A 25,562-nucleotide genomic window follows, 5' to 3' on the forward strand; every position below is an offset into this window, starting at 1 on the left:
TAAAGAGAATTTATTCACTGGGCATTGATTTTTTTCTTTTAGCATTGGACTTACAATGAATAATTTCATATAAAGCATACACTACTCTTGCTATTTAATGAGAGAAGAATCACAGCCTAGTCAGGAAGAGATGTGATTCTCAATCATGATGAAAGGCCTGGCTGATGGTGGAGAGAGTTTGTTTGCATACTCTAAAAGTCCCAGATTTTAGCAGCTCCTAGGATGAAGAAAAAATATCCATGCATATCTCTCTGCTAAGGGCCCATTGTGTTATGGGCACCGTTCTGGGCACTAAGGATATGGGACTGGGCAAAATAAGACATAAGTAACCTAGCTTAGCATATACTTTAGCAGAGGAGAAAGACAATGGCAAAGGCAATATGTGAATAAAATATGTAGTTTATTTGATAGAGAACAAGTCTAAGGAAAAACAGAAAGCAGCTGTTATAAGATAAATTGTATCCCTCAATAATTTATCTATTGAAGCCCTGATTTCAGTTCCTCAGCATATGACTATATTTGAAAATGGGGAACTAAAAGAATTGATTAATTTAAATGGCAGTCATTGGGATGATCTCTAATCAAATTTGACTGTGCCCTTATAAGGAAATATGAACATGAATGTGCGAAAGAAGAAAACTAGGTGAAAACAAAAATGACAGCTACTGATGCCTTACAAGAAACTAACCTTACTTGATGTCAAATTTCAACCTTGGGTACTATGAGCACAGAAGTATAGAAATGACCCAAATGACTAACAATGGACAACATGTGACATATCCATTTAATGATAAGCATTAGTCAGACGTCAAATGTAATGGAGCATATTCCTACATATTGTAGGAATACTGCAGCATGCATGAACTTTAGAAGCAATATTTCTGTTGAAAAACAGCCAATCATAAAAGGGAATATAGTATATGATTCCATTTATATGGAATGTTTAGGATAGGAAAATCTGTAGAAGCAGAAAGAATATTAATAATTGGCATGGTTTGAGTAGAGGAAGGACTGAGGAGTAATTGCTTAAAAACTATGGAGTTATTCCTTTGTAGAGCTGAGAATGTTTTAGAAATAGGTGGTAATGAATATAACACACATACTATATATATATTATACTGTATATTATTTAGAATTATTCAGAGAAACATAATTTATAGGAGTATGTGTATATGTTTTATATATTACATATACATAAATTATTGAAATTGGCTCAGATAATTATGGAAGTTGAGATGTCCCACAATGTGTTAGTGTTATAATTCAGTTTTGAGTTTGAAGCCTTGGAAACAAGAATTGTGGTTGTATGAGTGAGGAAAAGGTGGGATGACTTCTTAGCTCAGGTAAACACCAAATTCACAATCCTGTGTCTTTTCCTTTTCTGTTACGGCCCTCAATGAATTAGACAGGTTGATTTCTTTACTCAGTCTACCACATTTAATGCTGATCACTTCCAGAAATGCCCTCACAGACATAAACATAAACAGTATATTAAGCAGCTATCTGATAATCCCTTAATCAATCAAATTTCAAGGTCTCAAGTTGACATATAAAATGCACTATTACATACCACAGTGAACATGTCTGTAACCCAAAGTAATGTTTGAATGGAAGACTTCTATAATATGACATGTACATATGAAAAGATAAAACACACAATATGTATTGTGTACATAATCATATTGACTGTCTTCTGAGAACATACTAATAAATGAGTAGTAAGAATAAAATCAGGGGAGTCATTTAGAAGCTATTTAAGTAATACATTTTGTAGAAGTTCCTGGTTTAGACTAAAATGGTAGGGATAGAAGTGACAATTTGAATATTGAAATTATGTTGAAGCCTGATACGACAATTGTTATTATCAAACTGTGGGTTCAAAAAAACTCCAAAGTAAAGGATGACTTCAACTTTCTTACTTGATTAAGGGAAAGAATGAAGTTGCTGTCCAATGAAGAAGGAACATATTTGAAAACACAGATTAGGAGACATTTGAGATTTTGCTTGTTTGTTTCAGGGAAACTGTAAGTGGAGTTCCTATTAGGTATTCGAGTGTGCATATTAATTACACAGGTTCATGGGGAGCCCTAATCTTTGTGAAAAGGTTTGGGGAAGAGATATTGTTTTAGTCACTGTTATATTGCTCAGAAGACATCATGACCACTGTAACTCTTAAAAAAGAAAGAATTCAGTTGGGGCTTGCATACACTTGCAGAAGCTAGCCCATTGACATCATGTCAGGGAGCATGGCAACATGCATGCCAACATAGTGTCGGTGAAGTTTTATATCTGGAACCACAACAGAAGGAAAAGAGAAATGCTGGGCTTGGCATGGGCCCTTGAAACCTCAAAACTCACCACAGAGGACTTCTGCCAACAAGGCCACACCTTCTAATCCTTTTAAATAGTCCCACTCCGTTTTGAGAAAGCATTCAAATATAGGAGCTTGTGGGGATCATTCTTATTCAATTCACCACAGATACCAACGTAGGTTTTCACTACATAAATAGAATTTAAAGACATGATACTAATTGAGAACCATCAATAAATGGTTCTGCTAATTTATATTGATTGTTGATCATTTCGTAGAAGCACAATGCTGATAAAAGCAATGTGGTTATTTTAATAAGGCCTTCATATTTTAGGATTATGTGATTGATGTTTGCTCTGGGCACACTCTTATTTTGGAAGCAACCTGTTACCCCAGTGTGGCGCCAGTGTGATGCAGAAGCAATGATCCCTTTACTCTATCTCCCAGTGTGATTAGGGTGACATTATTCTTCCCATCTAAGCAGTTTACAACATAAAGAGAGAGACACTCTACCTCTCTAGGAACTGCCTTTTGGAGAGAAGGGCTAATCAGAAAGGCTTGTGACCTACCATGGTTTCCCTGGTACTTACAACTACCATCAAGAGGAGGAGGCACAGAAACCATTAGAAAACTCATGCAGCTCACAGACCAGTTAAGAACAAGATGCTCCTCCATACATGTTGCAGTCCAAAGCTGAATACCAGCCAATGCCCATGTCTGGGAAGAGCAGTTCGAGTTCATTAATTGAGTTGCTGGTAACACTGCCATTCTAAAGCTAATTATCCTTAATTGGAGTTGTCTACTTTGATAATAAGCATTTGGTTCTCTTCCATTCAATTTAACAATGTCCCAGATACAACACTAGACACTTCAGGGAATTCCATGGTTTATATAACTCAATATTAAGTTATGGGATCAGCCCTGTACATAGATAACTCTAACACGAGGCAGGATATATTGAGTAACACAAAGAATTATACTCTTGCATTAGATCAGCATACAAAAGGAAGATAATTCTGTCTTGTGGAGACAAGTTGGATAGAATATTGTAGAAGTATTAATAGTCAATCTGGAACTTAGGAGAATTGTTAAATTTTCACAGAAAGCTGCAGGTACCTGGGAGGTTAAAAATATGTACATCATTGATTATTAGTTATTTATGTACATAAACTTATTCATTTCATATATCTTTAAATTTAGTAAACATTGTCTGCACACTTGTGTTTTATGTACCCCATAAGGTGCTCTAACTATGGTGATGTAAGAAAAGAAATTTCCTGTCCTCAAGGAGCTTACATTCTAGATGGCTGAGATCGTTCTGAACAGAAAAGTAAATAATTATTTAGGTAATAAAAATTATTGGAAAAAAATAAAGTGGCAGAATGATGTGGGAAAATGCTCCAGGGGTGACCAGAAATGTGCTATCTGCTTAAATGTCAAACAAGCACACAGGTATTAAAATAAAAGAGTGTATCGAATATATAGGCATGTGAAGAACATTTCATCTGCAGAAAATGACAAGTGAGTGCACCCTGTGGCAAGCCCATGCTAGCTGTGTCCTAAAATCACCAAGCCTTGAGCAACAAAAATAACCGAGCTGCCACTTTTCACTACAGGAGGTCATGAGACAGCAGGCTTGAAATTTATTGAAGATCTCGAATCTGTTTTATAGTGTAAGTTCAAGGGGTTTATTAACATCCACATGTAGGTGCCTGTGACAGCTAACTTCATTGCTAATTTTACTGAATTTGAAAGCACGTAGCTTGCATGTCTTCAGGACCTTTATTTGTGACATTTTCCAGAGAGATTTTACTGAAGAAAGCAGACCCATTGTTTTAATATATTTTATTGGAATCTTATATCTCTACCTCCTTTTAACCCTCATTCCACCCTAGTCCCTCCAATCCCAAACACTAGGTAGGAGAGAAAGTTAGAAGGGAAAGAGGACATAGAATTCTTTAGACTATTTACTACTCATTAAGGATGTTGAATTCCTTGGTGAAGTCCAGTCTTTATTATCAGGATATCTACAATCTATCATAGTGTCTTTACTTATGACTACTTGACAAACCACAACAAGAAGAAGCAGTAGCTGGGGCAGCAGCAGGGGGAGCAGCAGCTACTATAGGCCGTTTTGGGGCTCTCCCATTTTCACCCACTCCAGATTCCCCAGAATTAAACTAAATTATCAGCAACTGGCTAAATCCATGCCCTGCTAGTGCATAAGGCAAATCAATAATCATCGGCTGTGAATCAGTCTCTTATCTCACCCCTGGGCTTAACAGACACAACATATTCACAAAACATAACTGTGTTTTAAAGGAGAAAAAAATACTCATTACACAATTCTGAACTAAGGGAGAGTGAATAAAAACAAGAAAGCCAGTCAGCTCTGACTTTGATCTCTCTGTGCTTCCTGACTGCTCAGACAATGTGACTAGCTGCCTCAAGTTCCTGTCATTACAGAGTGAGATTCTTTTTTTAATCATGCTTTCCCTGACAAGAAGGACTGTACCTTTAAACTGGGAGACAAATTAAGCACACCCTTAAATTGTTTACTCATATATTTTTCCATAGCAACAAAAAAAAATAATGAATGCACGTCTCTTTATGCCATTTAGGTAAGATGCCTAATGTAGAGATAAGAACTGAGCAGATGATGTAATAAATATGGTAGTTAATGATATGATATGAAAGTGAAAGAGGATATGACATAGAAAAATGGTTTGAAGATTATGTCTAAGATGGTCCAATGTTAAACCTTTAGATTAATTAGCAGGGAAAAACTAAGAGACTTGTAGCAGATGATTACTAAAGAGTTTTCTTCAAATGAAAGCAAATCATAATGAATTACTATGTATGTTATAGTTTGGACATAGGAATACAAAGGTAGTTTCAGAATTTAGCAAGTCATCATGGGGTTAAAATGATCATTCCTAGGATTTTAATGCTCGGCAGGGAGAAAAAGGGCATATGAAGCCTTCTGGCAATTACTCTGGTTTAGACAACTAAGCAGGTGATAATCATTAAATAGGAAAGTGGTCATGAACAGTGAAGGGTGAATTAGACTGAGTATAGGAAGCTAGAAGGAGCTTCCATTTTGGGAGGAGTTTGGGGTGAATGCCTCCAAAGAGAAGCCGGAGAGAGCATACACTAGCAGCTTGACAGCACAACTTAAAGTTCTGGAACAAAAAGAAGCAAATACACACAAGAAGAGCATATGGCAGGAAATAATCAAACTCGGGGCTGAAATCAACCAAGTAGAAACAAAAAGAACTATAAAAAGAATCAACAAAACCAGGACCTGGTTCTTGGAGAAAATCAACAAGATAGATAAACCCTTAGCCAGACTAACCAGAAGGCATAAAGACAGTATCCAAATCAGAAATGAAACAGGAGACATAAAAACAGAAAGTGAGGAAATCCAAAAAAAAAAAAATGATGTCCTACTATAAAAGCCTATACTCAACAAAACTGGAAAATCTGGATGAAGTGGACAATTTTCTATACAGATCTCTCAGGTGTAGGTTGATGTCTATATGCAGGAGAGGGCTGGTACAGGTTAACTCAAGGCCATGATTGGACAGTAAAAAAATAAGGCAGGGACAAAGCTTTTGTAAGTTGGGAGCAAAAGGGGAAGAAAAGGAGAATCAAGATGGAGTCTAAGAATAACGATCCAGATATGGGTGGTCATGAATGGCCCTACGCAGTTATGTATATTTTTTAAGGGATGGATTTCTATAGGTAAATTTACCTTATCTAGGTGGGCAGTTTATATCCTTATCAATTGGTTGTGAGTTTAATGTGTAGATGTATTGTGAATTGAGAATTTAACATATAAATCTGATTGTCGGGCTGTAGTTTGTTGAATCTTGATTTTACCAGGTAGCTGGAAACAGTGAGCTTGCAGCTAGTGGAGAGATGCCAGGAGATATATTAACAAGAAATAAATTATGGTTAGTTCCATATGGTCCCACAGGTGCCGAAACTGAACCTAGAGACCAGTATGACAAGGTGACATGCTAGAATGGTCTGTGGACCATTTGGGTCAGAGAGTACTTGGGGGCAGTGTAGAACTGCTGAGATAAAGATACCCCTCAGTGCCATGTGGCTTTATGGCTGCCTGCCCTAGCATGAGATAAAAGGTTACCCAATTTTGAATCAGGTAGCAAATTTAAATCAGGATCAGATAAACCATCTAAGCAGTCCCATAAATCCTAAATGAATAGAAGCAGTTATTAAAAGTCTCCCATCCAAAAAAGCCAAGGACCAGATGGGTTTAGTACAGAATCCTGTCAGACCTTCATAGAAGACTTAATACCAATACTATCCAAATTATTGGACAAAATAGAAATAGAAGAAACACTACTCAATATGTTCTTTCAAGTCACAATTAAACTTATATGTAAACACAAAACCAAACAAAAAACCTACAAAGAAAGAAAACTTTACAATTTCCCTCATCAATATGGATGTAAAAATATTTAATAAAATTCTCACACATTGAATCTAAGAACACATTCAAATGGTCATCAAGAATGATGAAGTAAGCTTCACTCCAGAAATGCAGATGGTTCAATATATAGAAATCCATAAACATAATTCACTATATAAACAACTTCAAAGAAAAAACCTGCATGATCATCTCATTAGAAGCTGAGAAAGTATTTGACAAAACTCAATATACCATCATGATAAAAGTCTTGGAAAAATCAGGAACTCAAGGCCCATAACTAAACATAGTAAAAGCAATATACAGCAAAGCAGTAGCCAACATCAAACTAAATGGAGAGAAACTTGAAGCAATCCCACTAAAATCAAGGACCAAAAAAGGCTGCCTACTCTCTCCCTACCTATTCAATAGAGTACTTAAAGTCCTAGCCAGAGCAACCAGACAACGAAAGCAAGTCAAAGGAATACAAATTGGAAAGGAAGAAGTCAAAATATCACAGTTTGGACGTTATATAATAGTATACTTAAGTGACCCAAAAGTTCCACCAGAGAACTACTAAACTTGACAAAAACTTCAGCAAAGAGACTGGGTATAAAATTAACTCAAACAAATTAGTAGCCTTCCTCTACTCAAAGGATAAACAGGCTGAGAAAGAAATTAGGGAAATGACACCCTTCACAATTGTCTCAAATAACATAAAATACCTTGGTGTAATTCTAACCAAGCAAGTGAAAGATCTGTATGACAAGAACTTCAAGTCTCTGGAGAAGAAATTGAGGAAGATCTCAGAAGATGGAAAGTCCTCCCATGCTCATGGATTGGCACGATTAATATAGTAAAAATGGCCATTTTGCCAAAAGCAATCTAAAGATTCAATGCAATCCCCAGAAAAATTACAACTTAATTGTTTATAGAGATAGAAAGAGCAATTTGCAAATTCACTTATAAGAACAAAAACCCAGGATAGTGAAAATTATACTCAACAATAAAAACATTTCTGGGAGAATCACCATTCCTCAAGCAGTATTACAGAGCAATAGTGATAAAAACTGTATGGTATTGGTACAGAGATAAGGAGACAGATCAGTGGAATAGAAATAAAGATCCAGAAATGAACCCAGACACCTATGGTCACTTTATCTTTGACAAAGGTGCTAAAACCATCCAATGGAAAACAGATAGCATTTTCAAGAAATGGTGCTGGTTCAACTGGAGGTCAGCATGTAGAAGAATGCAAATCAATCCATTCTTATTGCCTTGTACAAAGCTTAAGTTTGTTGTTGAAAATTATAAAAAATAAATCAGTCTTTTTACTTGCACTAGGTCTGGCACTGCAGTGCCCCAAGATATCTGGTAGATATCTTGCCAGAAGCACACATCCCAACTCCATGGCAGCTCAGAATACCCACTGCTGTACTCTCTCTTACACTTAAATCTGCACATGAAAGAACACACAAAACAATAATCTCTGATCCAATTGATAAGATATAATCGCTCACCTAAACATACAAAGCCCTGTACACATCCATCCCTTAAGAACATTCATAACAACCTATAAAGGTACAGCATGGAATCTTGACGTCAGCTTTCACATTCTCTCTCTAGGGCTACTCTTCATTCTTCTCCCCTTTCCATTCCAGTCTTTTCCCCTTCCCTCAAACTTTTCTCATGCCCATCCTTCCTTCTCATCCAATAACAGACCCTCACCTGTATGACATGGGTCCAAGTGGATCAAGGACCTCTACATCAAACAAGATACACTGAAACTAATATAAGAAAAAGTAGGGAAGAGTCTTGAACACATGGACACTGGGGAAAATTTCCTGAACAAAAGACCAATGGCTTATGCGCTAAGATCAAGAATTGACAAATGGGATCTCATAACCCTGCAAAGCTTATGTAAGGCAAAGGACACTGTCATCAGGACAGAATAGCAACCAACAGATTGGGAAAAGATCTTTACCAATCCTACATCTGGTAGAGGGCTAATACCCAAAATATACAAAGAACTCACGAAGTTAGACTCCAGAGAGCCAAATAACCCTATCAAAAATGGGGTACAGAGCTAAACAAAGAATTCTCAGTTGAGTAATATGGAATGGCTGAGAAGCACCTCAAGAAAGCACCATCCTTAGTCACCAGGGCAAAGCAAATCAAAACAACCCCGAGTCAGAATGGCTAAGATCAAAATGTCAGGCAATAGCAGATCTTAGTGAGGATGTGGAGAAAAAGGAACACTCCTCCATTGTTGGTGCGATTGCAAACTGCTACCACCACTCTGGAAATCATTCTGGAGGTTTCTCAGAAAATTGGACATTGCACTACTTGAGGAACCTGCTATACCTCTCCTGGGCGTATACCCAAAAGATGCTCCAACATACAACAAAGACACGTGCTCCACTGTGTTATAGCAGACTTATTTTTAATAGCCAGAAGCTGGAAAGAACCTAGATGCCCTTCAACAGAGGAATGTATACAGAAAATGTGGTATATCTACACAATGGAGTACTACTTAGCTATCAAAAACAATGCCTTCACAAAATTCATAGGCAAATGAATTGAACTAGAAAATATCATACTGGTTGAGGTAACCTAATCACAAAAAACATACATGGTGTGTACTCACTGATAAGTGGATATTAGCCCCAAAGCTCAAATTACCCAAATGCAATCCACTGACCACATAAAGCTCAAGAAGAAGGATGACCAAAATGCTGATGTTTCACTCCTTCTTAAAATGGGGAACTAAAGTATCCATAGGAGGGGATACGAAGGCAAAGTTTAGAGCAGAGACTAAAGGGAAGGCCATTCAGAGCCTGCCCCACCTGTGGTCCATATACATGGTGTATGCTGACAGGAACCGGATATAGAGCTCTCCCGATAGACACAACCAGAGCATGTACAATACAGAGGCGAATGATAGCAGCAAACCGTTGATGAGAAATGGACCATCGTTGGAGGAATTAGAGAAAGGATTGAGAGGTTAAGGGGCTTGCAACCTCATAGGAACAACAATGCCAACCAATCAGAGCTTCCAGGGACTAAACCACTACCCTAAGACTATACATGGACTCACCCATGGCTCCAGTAGCATATGTAGCAGAGAATGGCCTTGTTGGGCACCAATGGAAAGGGAAGACCTTAGTCCTGTGATGGTTGGATCCCCAGTGCATGGGAATGTTGGGAGGTGGGTTGGATGGGGGTTGATAGGGAGGGGAACACCCTTATAGAGGAAGGTTGGGGGAGAGCATAAGGGCCGTGTAGACAGGAAAACAGGAAAGGGAATAACATTGGAAATGTAAATAAAGAAATATCCAATAAAAATAAGTAAAAAGGACCAATAAATAGGCAAAACAGCCAAGCAAGTAATTTTCAACTGTGGAACATAGAATGGCTGAGAAGCACCTAAAGAAATGCTCAACATTCTTAGTCATCAGGGAAATGCAAATCAAAACAACAATGAGATTCCACCTTATACCAGTCAGTATGGCTAAGATCAAAAACTGAGGTGACAACAGATGCTGGTGAAGATCTGGAGAAAGAGTGACACTCCTCTATTGTTCATAATATTTTAAGCTGGTACAACCACTCGCATATACCCAAAAGATGCTCCAACATATAACAAGGACATTTGCTCTATTTTGTTCATAGCAGCCTTATTAATAATAGTCAGATGCTGGAAAGAACAGATGTCCTTCAATAGAGGAAAGGGTAAAGAAAATGTGGTACACTTATATAATGGACTACTACTCAGTTATCAAAAACAATGACTGCATGAAATTCATAGGCAAATGGATGGAACTAGAAAATATCATCCTGAGTGAGATAACCCAATCATAAAATAACACATATGACATGCACTTACTGATTAGGGGATATTAGCCCAAATGCTTGTAATACAGAAGACACAATTCATAAACCACATTAAGCTCCAGAAGAAGGAAGACCAAAGTGTGGATGCTTCAGAGCTTCTTAGAATGGGGAACAAAAATATTCCCAGAAGGAAATATGGAGACAAAGTATGGAGCAGAGACTCAAGGAAATGCCATTCAGATACTGCCCTACCTAGGGATCCAGCCCACATACAGACACCAAACCTAGGCAATGTTGCTGATGCCAAGAGGTACATGCCAGGAGACTGATATAGCTGTCTCCTTAGAGGTTCTACCAGAGCCTGAAGAATACAGAGGTAGATGCTTGCAGTCAACTGTTGAACTGAGAACTGGATCCCCAGTGGAGGAGTTAGAGAAAGGCTGAAGGAGCTGAAGGGGTTTGCAAACCCATAAGAAGAACAAATTCAATCAACCATATTCCCAGAGCTTCCAGGGATTAAACCACAACCCCCAAAGAACATAGGGTAGACCTATTGCTCCATCTGCATATATAACAGAGAATGACCTTGTAGGCCATCTATGGGAGGAGAGGCCCTTGTTCCTGTCAAGGCTCGATGCCATAGTGTAAGGGAATGTCAAGGTTGGGAGGTAGGAGGGAGTGTGTGGGTGGGTGAGCCCCCTCATAAAAGCATGGTGGGGGATGAGATAGCGAGTGTCTGGAGGGAAAACCAGGAAAGGGATAACATTTAAGAAGGAAATAAAAAATCCAATAAAAAAGTAATTATATAATATATATATATTAAAAGGAAAAAGGTAGATAAATGTGCTTCTAACTTTTACATAGAATAAAGATTCAAAGTATATTTGTTAAAAATGATCATGACTATACAAATACACACAGATGGTTCAACTTTTGCAAAATTTGACTATGTTTTGTACAACATACTACAATCAACAAAAATAAAATTATCTTTTTAATTCCATAAAAAAAGAAGGGATGTCAGACAGGCAATTGTAAGTGAAAGATCTCTAGAGTTAGTTTTTAATGGTAACATTTCTTGAGATATTAACAAGTTATGGCACATAACTTTAAAATACACTATTATGGATAGGTGAGGGTTGGAGGGAAAAGATATTTAGCATGGAGAAATGCAAATTCATGAGTCTAATCTGCCACTTATTGACTGTGAGAGTGTAGGATAGCTATGTTAGTTCTCTGAGCTTAAGTTTCTTCATTGGTACATGAAAATAGTATTAATGATTTAAGGAGGATGTATTTCATTGAAAATATTCAGGAGAAATGAATGCCTATAAAACTGCTTGAATGAGGCTATAAATAAAAAATTAATTTGAGAATTTCTTAGGAGATCTGGAGAACTCTGAAAAGAGATACTTAAGACAGGCACATGAATTTTGCACGAGAATAGCAATGATCAGGAAGTTCCCTATAGACCCTAGAAATTTGACAGATGACTTGTAGGGAGGATCTTAGAGAGGTTCAACTTCACCCACATGAAACCATGTATTTCCATTCTTGACTGGGCCTGTTGTTGAGAATTCTGTGTCAATTTTCCTAGTTATGACATTGTCTCTGGAGAGTAAGTTAATCAGAGAGTTAAAAGACCAAAAATACAGAAATGCAGGATTTGGCTGAGCAAACTTGAAGTGAAGTATTTGGTGACTAGGGTTAGTCAAATGCAAGTATAAAAAGTGAAAAGAGGAGAGGGGAACTGAAAACACAACATAACACACAAATATTAGAGAGTGGGACAGAGAGACAAGACAGACTGAGACTGAGATGTAGAGGGATAGAAACTGGATAGGATGTGAAGTTAATTTTCACTACAGGAGTACTTGTCACAGACTAGCATAGAGCTTGACAATATATAAGCTGTGAGTACACACTGAATGAATGTATGAATGGAACAGGAAGTAGGCTGGGAAGAGAGAAATACACAGGGGGAATGACTCAACTGGTAGGAAAGTGGATTTGTAACTGAAATCAATTCTACAAACATTATTGATCTCACATGCCTGCTGGTTACTGAGAAAACACAAAGGAGGAAGTACAGCGCTGAGTCACAGTAGCTGCAAGCAGGGACATGTTGATGGCTGTAGAAAAAGTCTCAGGCAGTACTCACTATTCTTATTTGTGACTGTGCATGTGTGTGTGTCCCTCAGAAAGTCCTTCTCCTGCTTGCTTTTGAGATTTCTACATACCCTATTCCTACCATATGTCTAATTCCAGAAAATCAACAAGCAATTTTAGTAGCCATTATTACTAAGTAAAACTGGTATGAAAGTTTATCTAATTAGGTGCGCCATGAGTTTCCAAGTGAGTGGAAACCCATGGAACACCTAATTAGATAAAATTTAAATTCTTATCAATCTTGAAACATTTTCTATAAACCAATAAATAGCAAACATGCTGAGAAAAAGATCATAGACACATTCCCATTCACAATTGCCTCTAAAACCACTTATCAATAAACCTAACTAAGGAGCAACTATACAATGCATACTTTAAAATCACCAAGGAAAGGTATTGGGTAGATATCAGAAAATGAAATGACCTCACAGGCTCAAGAATTTGTAGAATTAATATTGTGAAAATGATCATCCTATCAAGCAATTTAAAAATTCAATGCAATCCCAATCAAAATGCTAAAGACAGTCTTCACTAAAATAGAAAAAATACAAATAATATGGAACAAGAAAAAGCCTAACTAGCAAAAGCAATCCCGAGAATAAAAACAAAAATAAAACCCACCAAAAACAAACGAACAAAGAAACCAACCCACTAACCAATCAAAAAAAAATACACAAAACAAATAAACAAATAACAAAGCTGTAAATGAATACCATTCCATCTTCCAAGACCTGTTATGGAGCTATAGTAATAAAATAGGCATGATATTGGTACAAACACAGAAACACAGATTAATGAAACAAAATAGAATACCCAAATATCAGTGCACATAATTATAGACATCTTGGGAGAGAGCTGCTTTTCAAGGAGTGCTCTCACTCCTAAGATCATAGGTGAGACCACCAATTTCACTCCAGTAACTGTGCAAACAGGGACCCCCAGGAGCACACAAGGCACAGGAACCATTGGGCAGCCTAGGACAGGATCCTTCCAGTCTCAGGCTGTGCCCAGAGCAAAGACTGCCTAACAGCTTTATACTCAAATCCTGCCAGGAGAGAGCTGGTCTCCCAGGAGTGCTCTCACTCCTAAGACCACAGGCTCACAGGCCCACGGGAGGGATACCAAATCCAGACAGAGACAACAAGACCAAATAACACGAGAGATAATGAGATGGCAAGAGGCAAGTACAACAACCTAAGTAAAAGAAAAAAAGGTTACTTAGCATCATCAGAAGCCAGTTCTCACACCACAGCAAATGTTGAATGCTAAAACACATGGGAAAAGCAAGACTTGCATTTAAAGTCACATCTCATTATGATGATAAATAACTTTAATAAGGACATAAATAACTCACTTAAAGAACTACAGGACAACACAGGTAAACAAGTAGAAATCCTTAAAGGGGAAACACAAAAATCCTTTAAAGAATTACAGGAAAACACAATGAAACAGGTAAAAAAATTGAAGAAAAGCAACCAAGATCTAAAAATGGAAATAGAAACAATAAAGAAATCACAAAGAAAGACAACCCTGGAGATAGAAAACCTGAGAAAAAGATCAGGAGACAAAGATGCAAGCATCATTAACAGAATACAAGAGATAGAATAGAGAATCTCAGGGGCAGAAGATACCATAGAAAACTTGAAACAACAGTCAAAGATAGTGTAAAACTGAAAAAGCTCCTAGCCCAAAACATACAGGAAGTCCAGAAGAAAATGAGAAGACCAAACCTAAGAATAGTAGATGTAGAAGAGAACCAAGATCCCCAACTCAAAGGACCAGTAAATATCTTCAAGAAAATTATGGAAGAAAACTTCCCTAACTTAAAGAAAGAGATGCCCATAAACATACAAGAAACCTACAGAACTCCAAATAGATTGGGCAGAAAAGAAATTCCTCCTGTCACAAAATAGCCAAAACAACAAACACATAAAACAAAAAAAGAATATTAAAACCAGTAAGGGAAAAAGGTCAAGAAACAGATAAAGGCAGACCTAGTAGAATTGCACCAGACTTTTCAACAGAATATATAAAAGCTAGAAGATTCTAGGCAGATGTCATACAGACCCTAAGAGAACACAAATGTCAGCCCAGGCTACTATATCCAGCAAAACTCAATTAACATAGATGGAGAAACTAAGATATTCCATGACAAAACCAAATTTACACAATATCTTTCCATTAATCCAGCCCTACAAAGGATAATAGATAGAAAACTCCAACACAAGGAGGAAAATTCCACCCTGGAAAAAGCAAGAAAGTAATCTTTCAACAAACCCAAATGCAGATAGCCATACAGACGTAATTCCACAATTACCAACAAAAATAACAAGAAACAACAATCACTATCCTTTAATATATCTTAACATCAATTGACTCAATTTCCCAATAAAAAGACATAGAATAAAAGACTTGATATGTAAATAGCACCCAGCATTTTGCTGCATATAAGAAATGCACCTCACCGAGAAAGACAGACACTACATCATAATAAAAGACTGGAAAAAAATTTTAAGGGAAATGGTCCCAAGAAACAAGCTGGAGTAGTCATTCCAATATTGTATAAAATTGGGTTCAATGAAAAGTTGTTAAAAAAGATAAAGTGTCACACACTTCATACTCATCAAGGAAAAGGTCTACCTAGATGAACTCTCAGTTTGGAACATCTGTTCTACAAATGCAAGGGTAACCACATTTATAAAAGAAACTTTACTAAAGCACAATGCATGTATTGCACCACACACAATAATAGTGGGAGACTTCAGTACCACACTCTCCTCAATGGACAGACAATGGAAACAGAATCAAAAGAGAGACACACTGGAACTAACAGAAGTTATGAACCAAATTAATTTAACAGATATCTATAGAACATTTCATCCTAAAACCAAAGAATATACATTCTTCTCAGCACCTCATGATACCTTCTCCAAAATTGATCATGTAATGGGTCACAAAACAGGCCTTAACAGATACAAGAAGAGAGAAACAATCCCATGCATCCTATCAGATTACCATGGACTATGGATGGTCTTCATTAAAAACAAAAACAAGGGAAAGCCCACATACGCATGAAAGCTAAACAATATTCTACTCAATGAGAACTTGTTCAAGGAAAAAAGAAAAAAAGGAATTAAAGACTTTTTAGAATTTGATGAAAATGAAAGCACAACATACCTAAACTTACCAGAAACATTGAAAGCAGTGTTAAGAGGAAAACTGGGAGGGGAAGAGAGATGAACATCTAGGAGCAGAGATATCCTGAGACCGCAGGACAGACTGCCACTTCTGCACACCTCTGCCCACATCCCTGGTCCAAGAGGAAACTGCACAGTACCTCTTGACAGAGAAACATAGGAACAGACAGCTACCGGTACCTGTGGTTCTGGTCTGCGACCAGGACCGAACTGAACCGTCCTAACAGCTCCTTGCACCCAAATCCAGTGGGGGAGAGTGCTGGGCCCTCAGAAGTGTGGACACTACTGATAAGTCAGAGAAGCAATCCTCTGTCCACAGTCCAGACCCAAGAGGGAATCACACAGTGCCATCTGTGCCTGCTGGATGGAAGGACCTAGGAGAGATCAGGGGCAGGACCCTTTGATTCCTGCACATGTCTAGAGCTGGAAGAGAGTATCCAGGAGCGTCGACCCACCTGAAATCAGAGCACCTGTTCTCAGGAAAGGCTGAAAGAAAACAGGAAAACAGTTCTACAGGAGTGCTGACACAGAGGCCTACAGGAGGGTCAAGCCACTCCTAGAAACAGCAATACAAGCAAGCACCAGAGACAACACGACAGCTAGAGGCAAGTACAGGAACCTAAGCAACAGAAACCAAGACCTCTTGGCATCATCAGAGCCCAGTTCTCCCACTAAAGAAAATACTGGATATCCAAACACACCAGAAAAGCAAGATTTAGATTTAAAATCAAATTTTTTAAAATAATGATGGAGGACTTTAAGAAAGACATAAACAACTCCCTTCAAGAAATGCAGGAAAACACAAGTAAACAAGTCCTTAGGAAGGAAACACAAAAATCCCTGAAAGAATTACGTGAAAACACAACCAAACAGGTGAAGGAATTGAAAATGGAAATAGAAACAATAAAGAAAGCACAAAGGGAGACAACCCTGGATATAGAAAAGCAAATGAAGAGACAAGGAGCTGTAGACAAAAGCATCACCAACAGAATACAAGAGATAGAAGAGAGAATCTCAGGAGCAGAAGATTCCATAGAAATCATTGACACAACTGTCAAAGATAATGTAAAATGGAAAAAGCTACTGGTCCAAAACATACAGGAAACCCAGGACACAATGAGAAGATCAAACCTAAGGATAATAGGTATGGAAGAAAGTGAAGACTTCCAACTTAAGGGGCCAGTAAATATATTCAACAAAATTATAGAAGAAAACTTCCTAACCTAAAGAAAGAGATGCCCATAAACAAACAAGAAGCCTACAGAACTCCATATATATTAGAACAGAAAAGAAATTTCTCCCATCACATAATAGTTAAAACACAAAATGCACAAAAGAAAGAAAGAATATTAAAAGCAGTAAGGGAAAAAGGTCATGTGACATATAAAGGCAGACCTATAAGAATTACACCAGACTTCTCACCAGAGACTATGAAAGCCAGAAGATCCTGGACAGATATCATAAAGACCCTAAGAGAACAAAAATGCCAGGCCAAGTTACTCTATCCAGCAAAACTTTCAATTAACATAGATGAAGAAACCAAGATATTCCATGACAAAACCAAATTTACACAAAACATTTCTACAAATCCAGCCCTATAAAGGATAATAGATGGAAAACTCCAAGACAAGGAGAGAAACTACACCATACAAAAAGCAAGAATATAATGTCCTTGCAATGAAACCCAAAGAGAGACACACAAACATAATTCCACCTCTAACAATGAAAATAACAGGAAGTGACAATCAATATTCCTTAATATCTATCAACATCAATGGACTCAACTCCCCAATAAAAAGACATAGACTAACAGACTGGATAGGTAAAGAGGGCCCAGCATTTTGCTGCATGCAGAAAACACACCTCAGAGACAAAGACAGACACTAACTCAGAGTAAATGCCTGGAAAACAACTTTCCAAGAAAATGGCCCGAAGAAACAAGCAGGAGTTGCCATTAAATATCAAATAAAATTAACTTTCAACCAAAAGGCATTAAAAAGGATAAGGAAGTACACTTCATGTTCATCTAAGGAAAAATCCACAAAGATGAACTCTCAGTCCTATATATCTATGCTCCAAATGCAAGGGTGCCTACATACATAAAATAAAACTTACTAAAAGCTCAAAGCACACATTGCACCTCACACAACAATAGTAAGAGATTTCAACACACCACTCTCATCAATGGACAGATCATGGAAACAAATTAAATAGAGACATAGAGAAACTAACAGAAGTTATGAACCAAATGGATTTAACAGATATTGATAGAACATTCCATCATAAATCAACAGGATATACATTCTTCTCAGCACCTCATGGTACCTTCTCCAAAACTGATCATACAATTGGTTACAAAATAGACTTCTACAGATACAGGAAGATAGAAATAATCCTATGTATCCTATTAGATGACCACGGGCTAAGACAAGTCTTCAATAACAACAATAATGACAGAAAGCCCACGTGTACATGGAAGTTGAACAATACTCTACTCAATGACAACTTGGTCAAAGAAGAACTAAACAAAGAATGTAAAGACTTCTTAGAATAAGGATAATCAAGATACAACATTCCCTAACTTATGGGACACAGTGAAAGCTGTGCTAAGAGGAAAACTCATAGCTCTGAATACCTGCAAAAATAAAAAGGAGAGAGGATATGTCAGTAGTTTGACAGCACACTTAAAAGATCTAGAACAAGAAGAAATAAAGAAACCCAAGAGGAGTAGAAGGCAGGAAATAATCAAATTCAGGGCTGAAATCAACCAAATAGAAATGAAAACGACTATACAAAGAATCAAGAAAACCAGGAGCTGGTTCTTTGAGAAATTCGACAAGATAGATAAACCCTTAGCCAGAAAAACCAGAGGGCACAGAGATTATATCCAAATGAACAAAATCAGAAATGAAAAGGGAGACATAACAACAGAATCTGAAGAAATTTTTAAAAATCACCATATCTTACTACAAAAACCTATATTTAACAAAACTGGAAAACCTGGAGGAAATGGACAATTTTCTAGACAGATTCAATGTACCAAGGTTAAATCAGGATCAGATAAACCATCTAAACAGTCCCATAACTCCAAAAGAAATAGAAACAGTTATTAAAAGTCTCCCAACCAAAAAGAGCCCAGGTCCAGACGGGTTTAGTGCAGAATTCTATCAAGCCTTCATAGAAGACCTCATACCAATATTATCCAAACTATTCCACAAAATTGAAACAGATGGAGCCCTACCGAATTCCTTCTACGAAGCCACAATTACTCTTATACCTAAACCACACAAAGACACAACAAAGAAAGAGAACTTCAGACCAATTTTCCTTATGAATATCGACGCAAAAATACTCAATAAAATTCTGGCAAACCGAATTCAAGAGCACATCAAAACAATCATCCACCATGATCAAGTAGGCTTCATCCCAGGCATGCAGGGATGGTTTAATATACGGAAAACCATCAACGTGATCCATTATATAAACAAACTGAAAGAACAGAACCACATGATCATTTCATTAGATGCTGAGAAAGCATTTGACAAAATTCAACACCCCTTCATGATAAAAGTCCTGGAAAGAATAGGAATTCAAGGCCCATACCTAAACATAGTAAAAGCCATATACAGCAAACCAGTTGCTAACATTAAACTAAATGGAGAGAAACTTGAAGCAATCCCACTAAAATCCGGGACTAGACAAGGCTGCCCACTCTCTCCCTACTTATTCAATATAGTTCTTGAAGTTCTAGCCAGAGCAATCAGACAACAAAAGGAGATCAAGGGGATACAGATCGGAAAAGAAGAGGTCAAAATATCACTATTTGCAGATGACATGATAGTATATTTAAGTGATCCCAAAAGTTCCACCAGAGAACTACTAAAGCTGATAAACAACTTCAGCAAAGTGGCTGGGTATAAAATTAACTCAAATAAATCAGTTGCCTTCCTCTATACAAAAGAGAAACAAGCCGAGAAAGAAATTAGGGACACGACACCCTTCATAATAGACCCAAATAATATAAAGTAGCTCGGTGTGACTTTAACCAAGCATGTAAAAGATCTGTACAATAAGAACTTCAAGACACTGAGGAAAGAAATTGAAGAAGACCTCAGAAGATGGAAAGATCTCCCATGCTCATGGATTGGCAGGAATAATATAGTAAAAATGGCCATTTTACCAAAAGCAATCTACAGATTCAATGCAATCCCCATCAAAATACCAATCCAATTCTTCAAAGAGTTAGACAGAACAATTTGTAAATTCATCTGGAATAACAAAAAACCCAGGATAGCTAAAGCTATCCTCAACAATAAAAGGACTTCAGGGGGAATCACTATCCCTAAACTCAAGCAGTATTACAGAGCAATAGTGATAAAAACTGCATAGTATTGGTACAGAGACAGACAGATAGACCAATGGAATAGAATTGAAGACCCAGAAATGAACCCACACACCTATGGTCACTTGATTTTTGACAAAGGAGCCAAAACCATCCAATGGAAAAAAGATAGCATTTTCAGCAAATGGTGCTGGTTCAACTGGAGGGCAACATGTAGAAGAATGCAGATCAATCCATGCTTATCACCCTGTACAAAGCTTAAGTCCAAGTGGATCAAGGACCTCCACATCAAACCAGACACACTCAAACTAATAGAAGAAAAACTAGGGAAGCATCTGGAACACATGGGCACTGGAAAAAATTTCCTGAACAAAACACCAATGGCTTATGCTCTAAGATCAAGAATCGACAAATGGGATCTCATAAAACTGCAAAGCTTCTGTAAGGCAAAGGACACTGTGGTTAGGACAAAACGGCAACCAACAGATTGGGAAAAGATCTTTACCAATCCTACAACAGATAGAGGCCTTATATCCAAAATATACAAAGAACTCAAGAAGTTAGACCGCAGGGAAACAAATAACCCTATTAAAAAATGGGGTTCAGAGCTAAACAAAGAATTCACAGCTGAGGAATGCCGAATGGCTGAGAAACACCTAAAGAAATGTTCAACATCTTTAGTCATAAGGGAAATGCAAATCAAAACAACCCTGAGATTTCACCTCACACCAGTTAGAATGGCTAAGATCAAAAACTCAGGTGACAGCAGATGCTGGCGAGGATGTGGAGAAAGAGGAACACTCCTCCATTGTTGGTGGGATTGCAGACTGGTAAAACCATTCTGGAAATCAGTCTGGAGGTTCCTCAGAAAATTGGACATTGAACTGCCTGAGGATCCAGCTATACCTCTCTTGGGCATATACCCAAAAGATGCCTCAACATATAAAAGACACGTCCTCCACTATGTTCATCGCAGCCTTATTTATAATAGCCAGAAAATGGAAAGAACCCAGATGCCCTTCAACAGAGGAATGGATACAGAAAATGTGGTACATCTACACAATGGAATATTACTCAGCTATCAAAAACAACGAGTTTATGAAATTCGTAGGCAAATGGTTGGAACTGGAAAATATCATCCTGAGTGAGCTAACCCAATCACAGAAAGACATACATGGTATGCGCTCATTGATAAGTGGCTATTAGCCCAAATGCTTGAATTACCCTAGATCCCTAGATCAAACGAAACTCAAGACGGATGATCAAAATGTGAATGCTTCACTCCTTCTTTAAATGAGGAAAAAGAATACCCTTGGCAGGGAAGGGAGAGGCAAAGATTAAAACAGAGACTGAAGGAACACCCATTCAGAGCCTGCCCCACATGTGGCCCATACATATAGAGCCACCCAATTAGACAAGATGGATGAAGCAAAGAAGTGCAGACCGACAGGAGCCGGATGTAGATCTCTCCTGAGAGACACAGCCAGAATACAGCAAATACAGAGGCGAATGCCAGCAGCAAACCACTGAACTGAGAATAGGTCCCCTATTGAAGGAATCAGAGAAAGAACTGGAAGAGCTTGAAGGGGCTCGAGACCCCAAAAGTACAACAATGCCAAGCAACCAGAGCTTCCAGGGACTAAGCCACTACCTAAAGACTATACATGGACTGACCCTGGACTCTGACCCCATAGGTAGCAATGAATATCCTAGTAAGAGCACCAGTGGAAGTGAAGCCCTGGGTCCTGCTAAGACTGAACCCCCAGTGAACTAGTCTATGTGGGGAGGGCGGCAATGGGGGGAGGGTTGGGAGGGGAACACCCATAAGGAAGGGGAGGGGGGAGGGGGATGTTTGCCCGGAAACCGGGAAAGGGAATAACACTCGAAATGTATATAAGAAATACTCAAGTTAATAAAAAAAAAAGTCTCCCAACCAAAAAGAGCCCAGGTCCAGATAGATTCAGTGCAGAATTCTATCAGACCTTCATAGAAGACCTCATACTAATACTGTCCAAACTATTCCACAAAATAGAAACAGACTGAGCACAAACAAATTCCTTCTATGAATCCCCAATTACTCTTATACCAAAACCACACAGAGACCCAACAAAGAAACAGAACTTCAGACCAATTTCCCTTATGAACATTGATGCAAAAATACTCAACAAAATTCTTGCAAACTGAATCCAAGAACACATCTAAATGATCATCCATCATGATCAAGTTGGTTTCATCCCATGGATGGAGGAATGGTTTAATATACAAAAATCCGTCATTGTAATCCATTATATAAACAAACTCAAAGATAAGAACCACCTGATCATTTGATTAGATGCTAAGAAAGCATTTGACAAAATTCAAGAGCATTTCATGATAAAAGTCCTGGAAAGATCAGGAATTCAAGGCCCTTATCTAAACATAGTAAAAGCAATATACAGCAAACCAGTTGCTAACATCAAACTAAATGGAGAGAAACTTGAAGCAATCCCACTAAAATCAGGGACTAGACAAGGCTGCCCACTCTCCCCTACTTATTCAATATGGTTCTTGAAGTCCTAACCAGAGCAATCAGACAACAAAAAGAGATCAAAGAATACAGATTGAAAAGGAAGAAGTCAAAACATCACTATTTGCAGATAAAATGATAGTAAATTTAAGTGATCCCAAAAGTTCCACCAGAGAACTACTAAACCTGATAAACACCTTCAGCAAAGTGGCTGTGTACAAAATTAACACAAATAAATCAGTAGCCTTCCTCTACACAAAAGAGAAACAAGCTGAGACAGAAATTAGGGAAATGACATCCATCGTAATAGTCCCAAATAATATAAAATACCTTGGTGTGACTTTAACCAAGCAAGTGAAAGATCTGTATGATAAGAACTTCAAGCCTCTGAAGAAAGAAATTGAAGAAGATCTCAGAAGATGGAAAGATCTTCCATGCTCATTGATTGTCAGGATTAATATAGTAAAGATGGCCATTTTGTCAAAAGCAAACTACATATTCAATGCAATCCCCATCAAAATTGCTACTCAATTGTTTATAGAGATGAAAATAGGAATTTTCAAGTTCATTTGGAATAGCAAAAAACCAGGTTAGCTAAAACTATACTCAACAATAAAACAACTTCTGCGGGAATCACCATCCCTGACTTCAAGCAGTATACCAGAGCAATATTAATAAAACCTGTATAGTATTGGTACAGAGACAGGCAGATAGATCAATGGAACAGAAGTGAAGACCCAGAAATGAATCCAGACAGTCACTTGATCTTTGACAAAGAGCTAAAGCCATCCAATGGAAGAAAGATAGCATTTTCAACAAAAGTTGTTGGTTCAACTGGAGGTCAGGATGCAGAAGAGTGCAAATGGATCCATTCTTTATCACTGTGTACAAAGTTTATGTCCAAGTGGATCAAGGATCTCTACATCAAACCATGCACACTGAAACTAATGGAAGAGAAAGTGGGGAAGATTCTTGAACACATGGGCACTGGGGAAATTTTTCTGAACAAAACACCAATGGCTTATGCTCTAAGATCAAGAATTGACAAATGGGATCTCATAAAACTGCAAAGCTTCTGTAAGTCAAAAGACACTGTCATTAGGACAAAACATCAACCAACCAACAGATTGGGAACATATCTTTACCAATCCTACATCTGGTAGAGGGCTAATATCCAAAATATACAAAGAACTCAAGAAGATAGACTCCAGAGAGCCAAATAACCCTATTAAAAATGGGGTATAGAGCTAAATGAAACATTCACAACTGAAGATTATTGAATGGCCAAAAAGCACCTAAAGAAATGTTCAACATCCTTAGTCATCAGGGAAATGCACATCAAAACAACCCTGAGATTCCACCTCATACCAGTCAGAATGGCTAAGATAAAAAAAACTCAGGTGACAGCAGATTCTGGGGAGGATGTGGTGAAAGAGGAACACTCCTCCATTGTTGGTGGGTTTGGAGACTGGTACAACCACTCTGGAACTCAGTCTGGAGGTTTCTCAGAAAATTGGACATTGCACTACCTGAGGAACCAGCTATACCTCTCCTGGGCATATACCCAAAAGATGCTCCAACATATAACAAAGACACATGCTCCACTATGTTCATAGCAGCCTTATTTATAATAGCCAGAAGCTGGAAAGAACCTAGATGCCCATCAACAGAGGAATGTATACAGAAAGTGTAGTACATGTGTACAATGGAGTACTACTCAACTATCAAAAACAATGACTTCATGAAATTCATGGGCAGATAGATGGTGCAAGAAAATATCATCCTGAGTGAGTTAACCCAATCACAAAAACACACACATGGGATGCACTCACTGATAAGTGGAGATTAGCCCCAAAGCTAGGAATACCCTAGATACAATTCACAAACCATTTGAAGCTCAAGAAGAAGGAAGACCAAACTGTGGATACTTCAGTCCTTTTTAGCACGTGGAACAAAACACTCACAAGAGGAAATACAGGAACAAAGCACGGAGCAGAGACTGAAGGAAAGGTCATCCAGAAACTGTCCCACCTGGGGATCCATCCCATATGCCGCCACCAATCCCAGTCACTATTGCTGATGCCAAGAAGTGCTTGCTGACAAGAGCCAGATATGGGTGTCTCCTGAGAGCCTCTGGCAGAGCCTTACTGATACAGATGAGGATGCTTGCTGTTAACTATTGGTCTGAGCACAGGGACCCCAATGTACAATTTAGAGAAAGGACTGAAGCAGGTTAAGGACTCCATAGGAAAAACAACAATATTAACTAACCAGACCTCTCAGAGCTCCTAGGGACTAAACTACCCACCGAAATGTACACATGGAGGGATCCTTGGTTCCATATGTAGCAGGGGCTGGCATTGTCTGGCATCAATAGGAAGAGAATCCTTTTGTCATGTGCAGGCTTTTTACCCATTGTAGGTTAATGCCAGGGCTGGGATGTGGGAGTGGGTGGGTGGGAGGCGAAGCATCCTTATAGAAGCAAGAGGAGGGGCAATTGGCGAGGGGGGGATCCAGGAAAGGGGATAACTTTTGAAGTGTAAATACACAAAGTATTCAAAAATTCATTATAGGCAACTGATAGTGACAAAAATAGCCACAAAATATACACTGGACAAAAGATAGAATCTTAAACAAATAGTTTTTTGAAAGCTGGATGTTCACATACAGAAAAATGAAATTGGATTCATATCTATCACTCTACACAAAAATCTACTCCACTTTGATCAAAGTTCTCATTGTGAAATCTGAAACACTGAAACTGCTAAAAA

The sequence above is a fragment of the Rattus norvegicus genome, chromosome X (assembly GCF_021556685.1).
Source record: "Rattus norvegicus strain SHRSP/BbbUtx chromosome X, alternate assembly SHRSP_T2T, whole genome shotgun sequence".
NCBI lineage: Eukaryota > Metazoa > Chordata > Mammalia > Rodentia > Muridae > Rattus > Rattus norvegicus.